Source organism: Nuphar pumila, chromosome 8, assembly GCF_984573655.1.
Source record: "Nuphar pumila chromosome 8, dmNupPumi1.hap1.1, whole genome shotgun sequence".
Classification (NCBI taxonomy): domain Eukaryota; kingdom Viridiplantae; phylum Streptophyta; class Magnoliopsida; order Nymphaeales; family Nymphaeaceae; genus Nuphar; species Nuphar pumila.
This window is the reverse complement of record NC_143256.1, coordinates 89778880-89793364: the sequence shown is the minus strand read 5'-3', so window position 1 is coordinate 89793364 and position 14485 is coordinate 89778880.

The window sequence follows — 14485 nt, the reverse complement described above, 5'->3', positions numbered from 1 at the left end:
AGTGTTGAGTTGGGAAAAGAGTCATTTCATGGTACAACAGGGGATTGTTCTTGGACATATTGTGTCTGAGAAAGGTATAGAGGTCGATAAGGCCAAAGTGGAGACCATTGTCAAATTAGCTCCACCGACCTCTGTGAGGCAAGTGCGTTCATTTTTAGGGCATGCAGGTTTCTATAGACGGTTCATTAAGGATTTTAGTCAGATTTCTAGACCGTTGTGTAACCTGTTGTCGAAAGATCAGTCGTTTGTGTTTGATGATGCCTGTCTGAAGGCATTTTTAGCCCTCAAGGAAGCATTGACCACTGCTCCTATTCTCAGATCTCCTGAGTGGTCAGTGCCTTTTGAGATTATGTGTGACGCTTCAGATTATGCGGTTGGAGCAATTTTAGGACAGAAGATTGAGAAACGATCTCATGTTATTCATTATGCTAGTAGGACTCTTTCTGACACACAAATGCATTATACTACCACTGAGAAGGAGTTACTAGCTGTTGTATTTGCACTTGAGAAGTTTTGATCATATTTGTTAGGCTCCAAAGTTATCATTTACTCAGATCATGCTGCATTAAGATATTTGATGAGTAAAAAGGATGCTAAACCGCATCTCATTCGTTGGATTCTTCTGTTACAAGAATTTGATATTGAGATTCGAGATAAGAGTGGATGTAAGAATCTTGTAGCAGATCATCTGTCTAGACTGACTATAGATTCATCTATTGATCAAGGACAGATTGTTGATTCTTTTCCGGATGAGCAGTTATTTCATGTCAAGCGGTTACCTTGGTTCGCGGATATCGTAAATTTTCTGGTTACTAGAGAGTATCCTGCGCACTGGAACCGGAATGAAAAAGATAGATTTTTTGCGCAGGTGAAACATTATTTTTGGGAGGAACCAGAATTATTTAGATCCTGTCCGGACCAGATGATTCGGAGATGTGTGCCCGAAGAAGAGTATCATTCCATTTTATCATTTTGTCATTCTTTAGCTTGTGGAGGTCATTTTTCTAGTCGGAAGACCGCTGCAAAGGTCCTTCAGTCTGGATTTTGGTGGCCCACACTTCATAGAGATGCTCACGAATTCTGTAGGAAGTGTTTGCGATGTCAGCAAACAGGTCGCATTACCAAGCGCGACATGATGTCTCTTTTACCTATTCTGATTGTGGAAATTTTTTATGTTTGGGTCATTGATTTCATGGGTCCTTTTCTGCCATCATTTGGATTTACATATATTTTAGTGGCAGTTGATTATGTTTCAAAATGGGTCGAGGCTGTGGCCACCCGGACCAATGATTATAAAGAGGTGCTTAGGTTTATCAAACACAACATTTTTAGTTGGTTCGGAGTTCCTAGAGCGATCATCAGTGATGGTGGTACGCACTTTCGTAATGTGCAGGTAGCTTCCTTACTTAGGAAATATTCTGTGCATCATCGGATTGCTACACCTTACCACCCACAAACCAGTGGCCAAGTTGAGGTATCTAACAGGGAGATAAAGAGGATTCTTGAAAAGACAGTCAGACCAGACCGCAAGGATTGGTCTCAGCGCCTTGATGATGCCTTGTGGGCTTATAGGACTGCTTTCAAGACTCCGATTGGTATGTCACCATTTTGATTAGTTTTCGGGAAACCTTGCCATCTTCCTGTTGAGTTAGAACATAGAGCATATTGGGCTATAAAAAAATTCAATTTCTACATGACCCAAGCTGGAGTCGAGAGAAAATTACAGTTGAGTGAGCTAGAGGAATTGCGTAATGAAGCCTATGAGAGTGCAAAGATTTACAAAGCTCGAACTAAGCATTTTCATGATCGATATATTGTTAGGAAACAGTTCGAGCCTGGGCAAAAGGTATGGCTTTATCATTCACGTCTTCATCTTTTTCCAGGTAAGTTGAAGTCAAGATGGAATGGTCCATTTGTTGTGCATAGGGTGTTTCCATATGGAGCGATAGATCTTTTTGACCCTCGTACGGGTGCTATTTTTAAAGTAAATGGGCAACGGCTGAAGCCTTATATCTCAGATATTGTGACAGGACAAGACATTGAGGATGTTGATCTTTTAGAAGTTTAGGACTCACACATGTTTGTATATATTTTAAAAAATTTGTAAATATTCATAGAAAAACAATTTTTTAAAGAGTACTTTCATATAGTTCATGTGCATAATTCATAAACCATGATCAGGGTAGACATATTTTCACATTTTCGATTTCATTGAGTTTACTTTCTTTCCCTCATTGATTTTATCTCATGTGCATTCACTTAGTTTCACATAAGCATGGGGGAATGCCACTGGGACAGTGTAATTCAAGCATGGGGGAGGGTGTAGAATGCACACCTTGATATTTCTGTTTACGTTCTTGCACATGTTTACACATCTCTCATAAAAAGTAGATTTTTAAAGAAAGAGTTTGAACTTATATGAATGTTATTTCAAATCTGATGTTTTTAGAGGATTTTTTAAGCCCCACGATTTTTTTTTCTGACATAGATCTAAAAATTATGGTTGTTTATGCGGATTTCGAGGAAATGATGATAGATACATGTTAAAGTTTATTTTGAATCATAAATATGAATATGCACAGTTTTACTTTTGAAAAACTAAGCAAATGAACAAAAGCATAAAAATGAGCTCAAAAAGTGAGAAAAAGCATGCGTTAGGTTGTTTGGATAATTCCACAATCCTTAGTAGATGGAACTTAGATGTAAGTTGAAACTTTTAATTCCATTTTCGAAAAGGAGAGTGGAAAACTTCGTGATCCTAAGTAACTGAGAACAGATACAAGTTGAAATGTTTGACTCTCATGTTATAAGGGTGAATGAAGGAAGTCACTTTTATGTCTTAGTTGATATCTTTTGGTATGTATTGAAAAAGTATAGAAGATATTGACATTGCACAAGGCATAAAAGCATACCACACGCAAGCTATATGAGAAAAATAAGTGCGCAAAAAGAAAAAGCGTGAAAAGAAAAAAAAAAGAGAGGAAAGAGCTTAAAAAGAAAGAAAAGTTCAATGCTTACAAGTGTGATTGAGAAAACCTGTGTAGAAAACATATGAGTGAGGATAAGTAAATAATAATATGTTTTTATTGGATTTTCTAAGAATAAAACATAAATAACTGTGATATTTAGAAAAGTGAAAGGAATTCTTTTTCTGTGGTGGTACATAAAAAACTCTAATTATATTTTGATTTTGAAATAACAGGAAATATTTGTGAAAATAAAGTCTTTGATTATCTACTGATTATGAGGATGTGTAATATTATGCATACATGACAGAGATGTTTGTGGGTAGCATCACTGCAAACCCTCACGAGACCTTACTCATCCACTGGGGTAACCCAGGGGGTGAAAGGGCTTGTTGCATGAGCTAAATGCAACCGTGATTCCTACGAAAGTGAGTTAGGTGATAGTTTGATTTCTTGCATTTTTCTAGTTTGCTCGAGGACTAGCAAAACATAAGCATGGGGTATTTGATCATGCATATAATTCAGGGTTTATTAACATTTAAATATGCATGATTTTATAAAATAATGTTTCAAAAACCCAATTTTATGTTAGTTTTTGAGTAAATGTGCTAAAATGATTTAAAATTAGAAAATGAATAAAAAATAGTTTTATTTTACATTCTTATGCCTATTTTAGTTTTTTAGTTGGTTTTAGTTTTTATTAAAAAGAAAAAATAAAAAAATTAGAAAAATAGTTTCATTCAATTTAAGTGTTGTTTTTTTTTTAGAAAAGAAAAGAAAAAAATATAGTAGATTAGTTTTTGAAGTTCTTTTATAAATAGTTTTGTTTTTTTTTACTTTTGAAAAGAATAAAAATAAAAATAATAAATAAAAATAAAAAAAAATATCTAAATAATAATACAAACCGGGTGGAACCGGTTTGTATTTCTAAAAAAAAGAAAGTGAAAAACCAAACCGGCTGGAACCGGTTTGGATGTTTTGAAAATAAAAAAAAAGGTTGTTTCAAACCGGTTCCAACCGGTTTAAACCCTTTTAAAAAGGGGCGTAAAGCAGATCGGAAAGGGCTCCAGTTTTGTGCCCCAAAAATTTTCTTTTCCCCCTCTGTTTTTCATCTCTTCCTTCCGTTTTTCCTAATTGCCAGATTCCCTCATCTCACATTACTTCTTCTTCTTCCAGCAGCAGCAGCAACTATTCATCATCCGGTGGCAAGGAGATCTTCAATCGATGGCGGCGCCTGAAGTGGAAGCCACCTCTTACTTCTTTTTTCGGTAAGTAATTCCTTCTACTTCTTCTTCTTCTTCTTCTTCTTCTTCTTCCAATTAGTTTTTTTTTCTTCTTCGTTTTTAATTCTTTCTGAAGGATAATCTGCTGAATCTTAATTTCAAAAAAATAAAAAAAAAACAGAAAAAAAAGAAAGAAAATAAAACAGATCGGAATCGTGAAGTGTTCCGGTCTGTATTTGAATTCCGGTATGTATTTGAATTCCGGTCTGTATTTGAAATTCCGGTGGATGTCTTCTGTTAAAGAAAATCAAAACAGAAAGAAAAAAAATTTTGTTTACTCGATCATTTCTGTTTCCAATTTTTTTTCCGATCTTTGATTTTTGTAATTGATGTTGTAGTTAAATGAACTTTGATTCGAGATTTATAGTCTGAAATCCATAATGTCACCGGATTACAATACTATGATCTAAAAAAATTTGATCGATCACCTAGATTGATGTCTGTGTTTTTTTTCCGGCGATAATTTTTTCGGCAATCAAGATTGAATCCAATTTGTGTTCGGTTACCTGATTTCAATCAGCTAGAAGTTCAGATTAATATCTGATTTCTAGTGTTTAATACATCTGATCTGTTTTTAGTCGAACTATCTTCACATTTGCAATGAAAACCTGAGCCTTCTTGAATTGCCGGAACTATCTCTGAATCCATAAACTGATTGAGTATTAGTGGATTTTCTGTTCTCAATTAGATCATGTCTGTTTTTTTTCTTTTTCATTCAGTTCAGTTTTTCTTTTAAATTCCTTTTCTTTTCATTTTGATAAAATCCTGTTTTTTTAGTAAATTCATATTCATATTTTCTGTTTTGCAACATCCTGTTTCTGTTTTACATTTTATTTTCTATATTTTTAGTTGACATGGGTCGATTTGCTGTTTGTTTTTCTTCCAAGGATTTCTCTTGTTTTGCTTTAGTCAATATCTCTTACAAATGTGTTTCTTTTGCTATGTCTGTGTAAGTTTTCAGCTTGTTTTTCATTAAGTCATTCCTTGATGATTAAAATTCTTGATTTTACTGTTTTCAAAAGTTTTAGTGTTGTATTTTTTTCAATATTGTAAGTGCATAGCTTGTTAATAAAGTTTTAATTGTCTTTACTGTTCATTAATTGAAATAATTATATTTCATAAAGTGGAGTGTTAGTTACTTGTGTTAGTTAAGGTAGTTTCAATTGTCATGGAAGTCTTTTGATAATATTCTTCAGTGTTCTTTAACATTTAGCTAGTTAATATAGGTTTCTCTATTTCTATCTCTGGTACTGCTCGTGTTCGTTTTATTTGTGCAGGTTCGCACAGGAGTGGAGCAGAAGCGATTGCATGACATGGGAAGTGCAAGAATAGAAGATGTTTTTCTCTTATTTTAGAATTTAGGAATTTAATTGGGTTTGTAAATATTGCACTTTACGCCCTCTGCGAAGGGTATTCCTTTGTTGTAATAGTTAGTTGTCTTTACTTTTCTTGAATATTTTACATTTCAAATAATTCGGCAATAAAGATTAGTTAGATTTGTGTGTTTGAATACAACATATTCCTATTCCCTGAGTTCGACCCGGTCTCATCCACTAGTGAGAACCGGTTTTTATTATTTGATGTCTGGTTTTCACATGCTTTTTATATAAAAATCTTTTCAAAATTACAACGATTTAAAAGAAGATGAATGGATGAGTGGGTCATCCATCCGAAAAGGAAATGTTATAATTAAACAGGATGATATGGATGTATATCTGAAATAAAGGAAAATCCTAAAACAAAAGATGGCAAACCAGACTAAACGAGACATCAGTTATATAAAAAAAAATGCAACAGAGCAAAAGGCAAATTCAAATGGATGAGATATATAAAATGCGATTTAAGAGAGTAAGCAGGTTAAAACAGGGGCCCAAATACGAGTTGAAGCTCAAAATGCTGAACAAAGGTTAAAAACGGGGCATCCATACTGGCATGACCCTCAAGATCAACCAGTCATCTAAATCAATTACCGAATAACTTGAAATAAACATGAATGCTACCATTATTCAGTGGTCAAAACATTAATCGACTGTAAATAGAGGAAATAAATTTAACAACGCAACGGAAGGAGAGTGTTGGAATGAGATCATTCCAGTGTTGATGTAGCAGCGGGTGGGATGACACTGCTACATGCAAGTCGTCCCTACCATCTGTGCCTTATAATGGAGATAACAAAGAAAAAAAAACAAAGAAATACTGTAAATAAAGGATAATTTCGCAGAAAATCAATAAGAGAAGGAAGAAGATCACTTACCGTAGCCTTGTATAGGGATTGACCCAATGCTAGGGCTCTGTACCGTAGGATTGGTTCGATCGGCAGAAAGAGGGAAGAGGGGTGAAGAAGAAGTATAACGATAAAAGGTCGAAGGAAGAAGGTGCGGGGGTGAAGAGGCGATGAGAAGAAAGGAGTGGTAGGGTGAAAAACGGGTGGAAAGAGGAAGAAGATGCAAATGGGGAGGTGAAGAAGCGATAGTGAAGAAGGAAGGAAGATGCTGGGGTGAGAATGGATAGGGAGAAGAGGCCCATGCGTGCTTCTTTTAAAGGGAGAGGAGGAGGATTCGGTTGGGGGATGAGAGGCTGAAGATGAAGCAATTGACGATGGGTGGCTTGCAGAGGAGGAGATGGGGGTTTGTTGCAGATGGACGGTGGCTGGAGGCTTCGAGAAGTGGTTGGAGGCACATGGGCGCTTCTAGAAGGCTATGGAGAGGGGCGATTGGCCATGGAGGTTCGAGGGTGAGAGAGGGAGAAGGCGGCTGAGGGAGTCGGCCAGAGAGAAAACTCGAAAGGGTCCCCCCCCAAAACCCTAACTCGACTATTTAGTTTTGCAAGGGTTTTACATTTTCCAAAAAGAGGTTATCTGTAAAAAGATTTTTCAAAAACATGTTTCTCTTAAAAACCATTTCTTTTTGTAATTTTCTTTCATTATTTTTTATTTTTTTGTTTTTTCTTGAATTTTAATATGAAATTCTAAAAGCTAATGATTTTAAAAATACTTTTGCAAAAGTTTCAAAAGGATTTACACAGGGAAGGTTTTCTGAGCAATTTTGGAAAAAAATGGGTTTGGACCCGAGTTTTGAGAAAATATTCGAGTTTTAAACCTTGAATTTGAGAAATACAACACGATGGATCCAAACGGATACCGGACGAACTGTCTGAGCTTTTCAAAAAGTTAGTTTGGAAATTTCGAGAATTTGATTTTAAATATTGGATAACGAAGCAAAAATTTGGATCTTTTATTTGGATCCGGGTCCGAAATTGAGTCAGATATACAAAATGAATTTAATTTCAGAAAACTTGAGAAATAAAATGGGATTTATATTTAAAAGTGACTCAATTACCCGAAAATGAAGATAAAGGGCAAAAAAGGAATATTTACAAACTTTTGAAAATTTTGGGCTGTTCACAGAAAGCAAACCATCAATGGCAACCTGATCCACGCAATGGCAAAGTGATGGAATCCACGAACATGCACCTTCTGGTTCCCGTGGGGAGAGATGACCATTTTAATGGATGAATTTTTAGAGATTATGTGATTACTAGAACCACCCGGTCAACCAAGAGATCTGTTAGAGCATCAGTTCCTAATCAATGTCAAGGGTTTGGACCCCCGAGATTTCTTAGCTCGTATGACAGGCCACCGATCTTGGCCCCTGATTCAGATGGACGGAAATGAATACGTCAATTTACTTGAATTGTACCATCAATACGGGACCTTCGTCAAAGTCAGCTCACTATCAAGGACAGCTAGAGAAAGAATTCAGAATGCAATGGTTCTATGCATTCTAGGATTAGCCCTCTTCCCAGATGGACAAAACTACATGGATATCAGAATAATCCAGCTCATGAGAAGATGGGGAAGTCGATAGACCAACTGTCTTTCCATAGCCATGGCAGCGCTCGCTTTCCTGTATCGGGGTTTGACTTGTTTCTCACTTGGAGAATCCATCTTAGTTGAATGATGCATTTACGCGCTTCAATCCTGGTTCTTCTAACACATTCCAGCCCGAGCAAATTCTTTCAGATACAATGGTCAAGAACTTCTTCCAGTGGCGCAGTACCGATCCATGATCGACAGCATCCAAGAAGATGACATCATATGGGATTATTTTGATAGACAATTGTCTCCTCCCAGATATACATACGCTTATGGCAAGCGATTCAGGTTGTTGGGACCATTCTTTTGTACTTACTACCAACCGGAGCGATGTGTTTGGCAGTTTTCCCAAAGGCAGCAATATACTGAAGCCCGACTACTATCAAGAGCCATGGCAAAATTCAATCTCACTTCCGCACAATGGTCCGAGGCATATCATTCTGCCCGCTACGACTGGGATTCCTTTGTTTCTCTTAAATTCTTTCCTAGTCCTAAAGTGTCTGCCAACTATCATGAATGGTGGCAAATTGTTTGTCCTCCACCTCTTTGTCAAGATCAATAAAATCATATTTTTCTCATTTCAATAAACTTTTCTTTCTTCTTATTGTGGTTTGACGACCTCGCCTAGGTAACAAGGCACATTTTCGTTGTTCATTTCTCTTGCAAAAAGATGACAACACAATTGTCGTGATTTCTGCGATGACTCAATCCCTAGTAATGGGATACTTTTCCAAATTGCCTACCATATTTTCAGCAAATATTTCTTCGAAAAACCAATTCTTTCAGAATCTAATCAGGTCTTTGCCCTACAAGAGAGCATCCACAACATTTGATGGTTCAGACAAGATCAAGAAGAAAAACAACATCACCTCAGTACTCCTCAGCCTCAGAAGGAGAAATGGATTCACCCAGATCCGTCAGAAGTCAAGGTCAGCAACCAAAAGACGATGGCATAGATCCGCAGATGTATGCTATGTTCCAAAAAATGATGAACAAAATGATAAGCGAACAGTCCGGGACCAGCTCAGAAAAGAATTTGTTTAGGCAGAAGTTCCACGATCATAAGGCTAAAAAATCCACAAAGACCTCCAAAAAACAAGTTCAGCCAGAAGAAATCTCAGATGGAATAGAATCAGCGGAAGACACCGATGAAGAATATGAGGTGCCTCCAACGTTTCAGAAATATGGCTAGGAGCAAAAGGGAAGCCGTAAACCAAAAATCCAGGTCGCAGAAGATCCCCTGCAAGCACAGTTCAAGGAAATGGCTAGAGTTGTTAAAGATCTGCAAGCCCGCAACAAGGGCAAGAAAGTCTTCACTAGCGAAGACTTCTATGATGGCTTGGAAGGGGATGATGATCTCAAAAACCTTTCCCGAAAATTCATTAAGTTCGATGGTTCTGGTGACCCCAAAACTCATCTCGCCACGTTCTTCGCAGAGTGTTCAAGATTTAAGAGAGACAACAAACCACTATTTCTATGTTTCCCCCGCAGCTTGGAAGGAGTTGCAGCCAAATGGTATGCTGAGCATATCAATCCTATCGAGCTCAAGGAGTTCGATAAAGTAGTGAATTTGTTTATTGAACGCTTCATGTTCAACACAGAGGCGCTCCCGACATTAAGCCATCTATGCAATCTAAGGCAGAATGAAAACAAAAAAGCACGGGATTTCATTCATAGATGGAGATCAGCCTGCAACAAAATGAGGGATCGCATATCAGAAAGGCATGCTTTATCGCTGATCCTCAACAACTTTTTGCAACCTCTGAGAGGATTAATCTCCACCGCATCATCCCAGACTTTCATTGAGCTGACTGAACGAGCCGAATGGCTCGAGCTAAGCGTGGAGAATGGAGTCTATGAAGGCTTCACATTTTCCAAGAATAACCCCGAAGGTGAACAAAAGAAGAAAACGCACTTCACCTACTCTGCCAACAACAACAACAACAATAGCCGAAATCATTACAAAGGGCAGAAGAAAGATTACTGCTATGGCATAGGCAATTCAAATAACAAAAGTGATCAGAAAGGAAAGCCTGCTCCTCAATATAACAAGCCCCTTCAGCAAGATCAAGGGCCAAAACTGCGTAAAAAGGTTAAGCATGAAGGATGGAGCTATGACAAAAAATTCACTCCTCTCAACCAATCACTTGAAGATGTGCTCGAGTATATGCTGTCGAAAGAGATTATCAAATTTCCTAGACTGGCTGATCCCTCTGTGCCTATGGGGAAATGGAAAGACCAATTCTGCAAGTTCCACAGGACAATGGGACACAACACAGAGAACTGTTCTGTTCTCAAGAACATTGTGCAAGACTACATTGACAAGAATCTTTTAGTGGAAGGAGATAAAGAAGAAAAAATGGACATTCTCAATCAGCCATTTCTTCCGCACACCACGGCAATAATATCTGAACAGCCATTCCAGCTTCAAGAGCACATCAAACCATGTTCCGTTCAAGATCTCCAAGTTCAGCATCACGTGTTAGTGCTGCGACAAGCAGCACCATCCACTAAGAAGATGGACATAATATCAACATTCGGCAAGCTGAAAGTATCTGAGGAACCTATAAAGTCATCCCCCAAGAAATTAAGAGGAATTCCTGAATTCCTTAATCAGTTCATCAAACCCATGCCGGAAAAGGGAATGCAAAAACCACTGACTGCTTTGTCCAATGTTTCAATTTTGGACTTAGCCAAGAGTTCCTGCAAGCACCAACAAGTACTGTACGATTTGCTCAGAAAAATTAAAGTCAAACCCAGTAACACACCTGAAGACATGGCTCAGATTGTGAATTCAACCATGACAAATGTGCCAATCACTTTCTCGGATGAGGACCTTCCAAAGCCTCACTCCTTTCATAATAATACCTTGTACATCGTCGTTCGAGTAAGAAGGATGACAATACCCCATGTGTTGGTCGATGGAGGCAGCAACCTCAACATATGTCCTGAAATGACAACGAAGGCACTATGCATCAAAGAGGAAGAGTACATTCCAGATCCCATCACTATATACAGATTTGATAACCATGGTCAAACGACCAAAGGCAAGATATTTCTGGAAGTGTTTATCAATTACTCAGTACATTCCGTCCTTTTTCATGTGGTCAATGTGCCACCCACATATAATCTGCTACTCGGAAGGACGTGGATTCATAATGCAAATGCAATACCTTCCACCCTTCATCAATGTGTAAAATGGTCCAAAGGTGGAATGATTACAACTGTACTGGGAGAAGACCCAGAAGAAAGGCTCCCACAGCCCATGATCCCTCGACCCACCTTCACAGCAGATATCCCCAGCATCAGGGAAAGTGAAGAAATCAGTCTCAAAGAAAGTCTAGAAATACTCCAGACATCAGAGTCATCTCTGCACACTGTAGCCATGACCCGATGGAGAGGTCTTAAATTCTTTAAGATTGGAGGTTGGATCAACAATAGTACTCTCAAAGATCATCCGTTGTTTCCTGTGAACACCCCAAAATTTTCAAAATCTTTTAAATATCCCTTTTTTGCCCCTAATTTCATTTTTATGAGCAATTGAGTCACTTTTAAATCTAAATTCCAGTATATTTCTCAAGTTTTACTGAAATTAAATTCATTTTATATGTTTAACTTGATTTCGGATTCGGATCCATTGTCCAGATCCAAATATGAGTCTCGTTGTCCAACTTTTAATTAAAATTACAAAAAAATACAAAAAATAGTTTTAAATAGCTCGAACAGTCCATCCAGCATCCGTTTGGATCCATCATGTTGTATTTCTCGATTCGAGTTCTAAAACTCGAACATTTTCTCAAAATTTGGGTACAAACCCATTCTTCTGAAGAAATTTCCCCAAAATAATCTAGACTTTTCAGAAAAACTCTTCTTTTGTAAACAATTTGAAGTTTTGTAAAAGTAGTTTTAAATTCCCTAGGTTTTAGAGTTTTTGTCTTCAAAAACACAAAAGAATATAGGAAATGTCAAGGAAAAAAATTAAAAATAATAATTAAATAGAAAAAAGAAAACACAAATAGGCTTTTAAAAACACCCTTTTGGAAAATCAAGTTTTTTTTTTTTAAAACAAACACCTTTTAGAAAAAAAAAAATTTAAAACCTTCTTTTTAGAAAATTTTCAAAACAAAAGGACCCGATCTGAGAGGAGCCTAACGGCCACCTCCCATAAGTATCGACCCTCAGGGGGGTCGAGAGGCATCCATTAACGCCATCGAGCATCCACAATCCACCATTCGCCTTCCGATCGCCTTCCTCCTTCAGCATCTCTGCAATAACCTGGTAAGAAATCTTTCCCCTCTACTTTTTTTTTGTTTTTTTTTTTTTTTTTCTTTCCTTCATTTTTCTTTTTCTGGTTTTTCTTTCTCTAGACGCACCATCGGTGGTGTCGAATTGCTTGTGCAATCTCGACTCATCTTTGTGCAATAGCAACAAAACAATCATGTTTCGACACCTCTTTGCATTCCTATTTTTTTTTATTTCTATGATTTCACTCTTGTTATATTCAGACCATCGGATTCAATATGTAATAATCTTCTCCCAAAAACCCAAGAAAGTTCCATGACTCAAAAGAGTGCAAAAAAATCATCATGGAAAAAAGCCCTAGGATATCAAACTGCCAAAGCAACCAGGAATCATCTTTATCTATGTGAAATTCTTCTATCAATATCTTTCCATTCAATTGCTTTTATTAAGCTAAGAATATTTTCTCTCTTTTCATATCAAGGAAATTGATATCTTCCTTGAAGAAACTCAACAACAACAAAGTTGAATTTGATTCTTGATTCTACGGAGTTAGCCCATTTGGAGTTAATACTCTAGGTAGAAAGAGATGATATTTTCACACATATGAGCACAATTCGATCATTATGAATAAACTATAATTTTTGCATCTTATTGGCAATATTTTCTAGTTATCCCAACATGAAGCAAAAACTTGGTGTTTGTTTTGACATATCCTGATGTCATCCCTCATTAGAACTGAAAAATCCTTCCCTTCTATTTGATCTAAGTCTCTCGGATCTGCACACTTCCCCGTGTTTCCCACTGTCCCGCCATAGACAGTTCCCACTCAGGATAAGGGTTAAGCCTGAACTTTCTACAAGAGGTCTTTTGTTTTTAAAAGTTGATTTAGTCTCAGCAATGAGGCACCCAAGAACATCCCTTTTCCAAGCTTTAGGGAACCCCATTTTCTTCCTTTTGCAAACCCCTCTTGGACTTATTGTGCAAAGTCTAGAGGACACATCACAGTTTTCTCACCCATCGAGGATTCTGTATCCATTCAGGCTAGGGATTAAAACCTGTTACCTCGCTCCTCGAGGTATCACCCACTCAGGTTAAGAATCAAAACTGAACTTTCTGCGAGAGGTCGTCTATTTTTAAAAGTTGATTTAGTCTCAGCAATGAGGCACCCAAGAACATCCCTTTTCCAAGCTTTAGGGAACCCCATTTTTCTCCTTTTGTAAACCCCTTTCGGATTTGTTCGTCCAAACTCCGGAGGTCCTATCATGGTTTCTTCATTTCGAGGATTCTGTATGGTCGACCCTTTTCAGGTTAAGGGTTAAGCCTGAACCTCGCTCCACGAGGTATCGTCCCTTTCAGGTTAAGGGTTAAGCCTGAACCTCGTTTTCATGAGGTATCATCCGTTCAGGTTTGGGTTAAACCTGAGCCTCGTTCCGACGAGGTTCCTCATTCCGATGAGGTATTTCTCCCAGTCCCATCATGGTTTTCCCCATCAGAAAATCCATGCCCTTCATATCCATTCGAAAAGGATCATACTTGAGCTTCATCTCACGAGGCTCTTTTTTTTTTTCAAAAAAATGTCTCATTAAGGTCTTCATGTATCCCTTTTTCATTCAGGTAAGGGTAGAACCTGAAATTCATCTTGATATATCTTCGTCCCATCCAGGTTAAGGGCTAAACCTGAGTCATTCCAAAAAGTTGATCTTGTCTTACCCATGAGACTTGATCAAAATTCTTATTTTCCACCATTTCGGGAACTTCGCCCAAAGTCCCATCACGATTTTCTCATTTTTGTTATTTAGTCATATCATTTTCGAAGATTTCGTCTCCCCAAAATCATTCAGGATAATGTGCTAATCCTGAAAAACCATGTTTTCAAAATAATTCTTCCACACCCAGTTCAGATCCGCAGACTGGGGCATTTTTTCAAAATTTGGAGTGTTTTCTTTGCCACTAAGCTCGGCTTTCAACCGACTTAGTAGCAAAGAGGGGCATCTCTGAATACCCCAAATTTTTCAAAAAATTATAAAAAATCCCTTTTTGCCTCTAGCCCTCATTTTTCTGAATAATTGAGTCAATTCTGATCAAAATTCCATTTATTTCTTGGATTCACTGGAATCCAA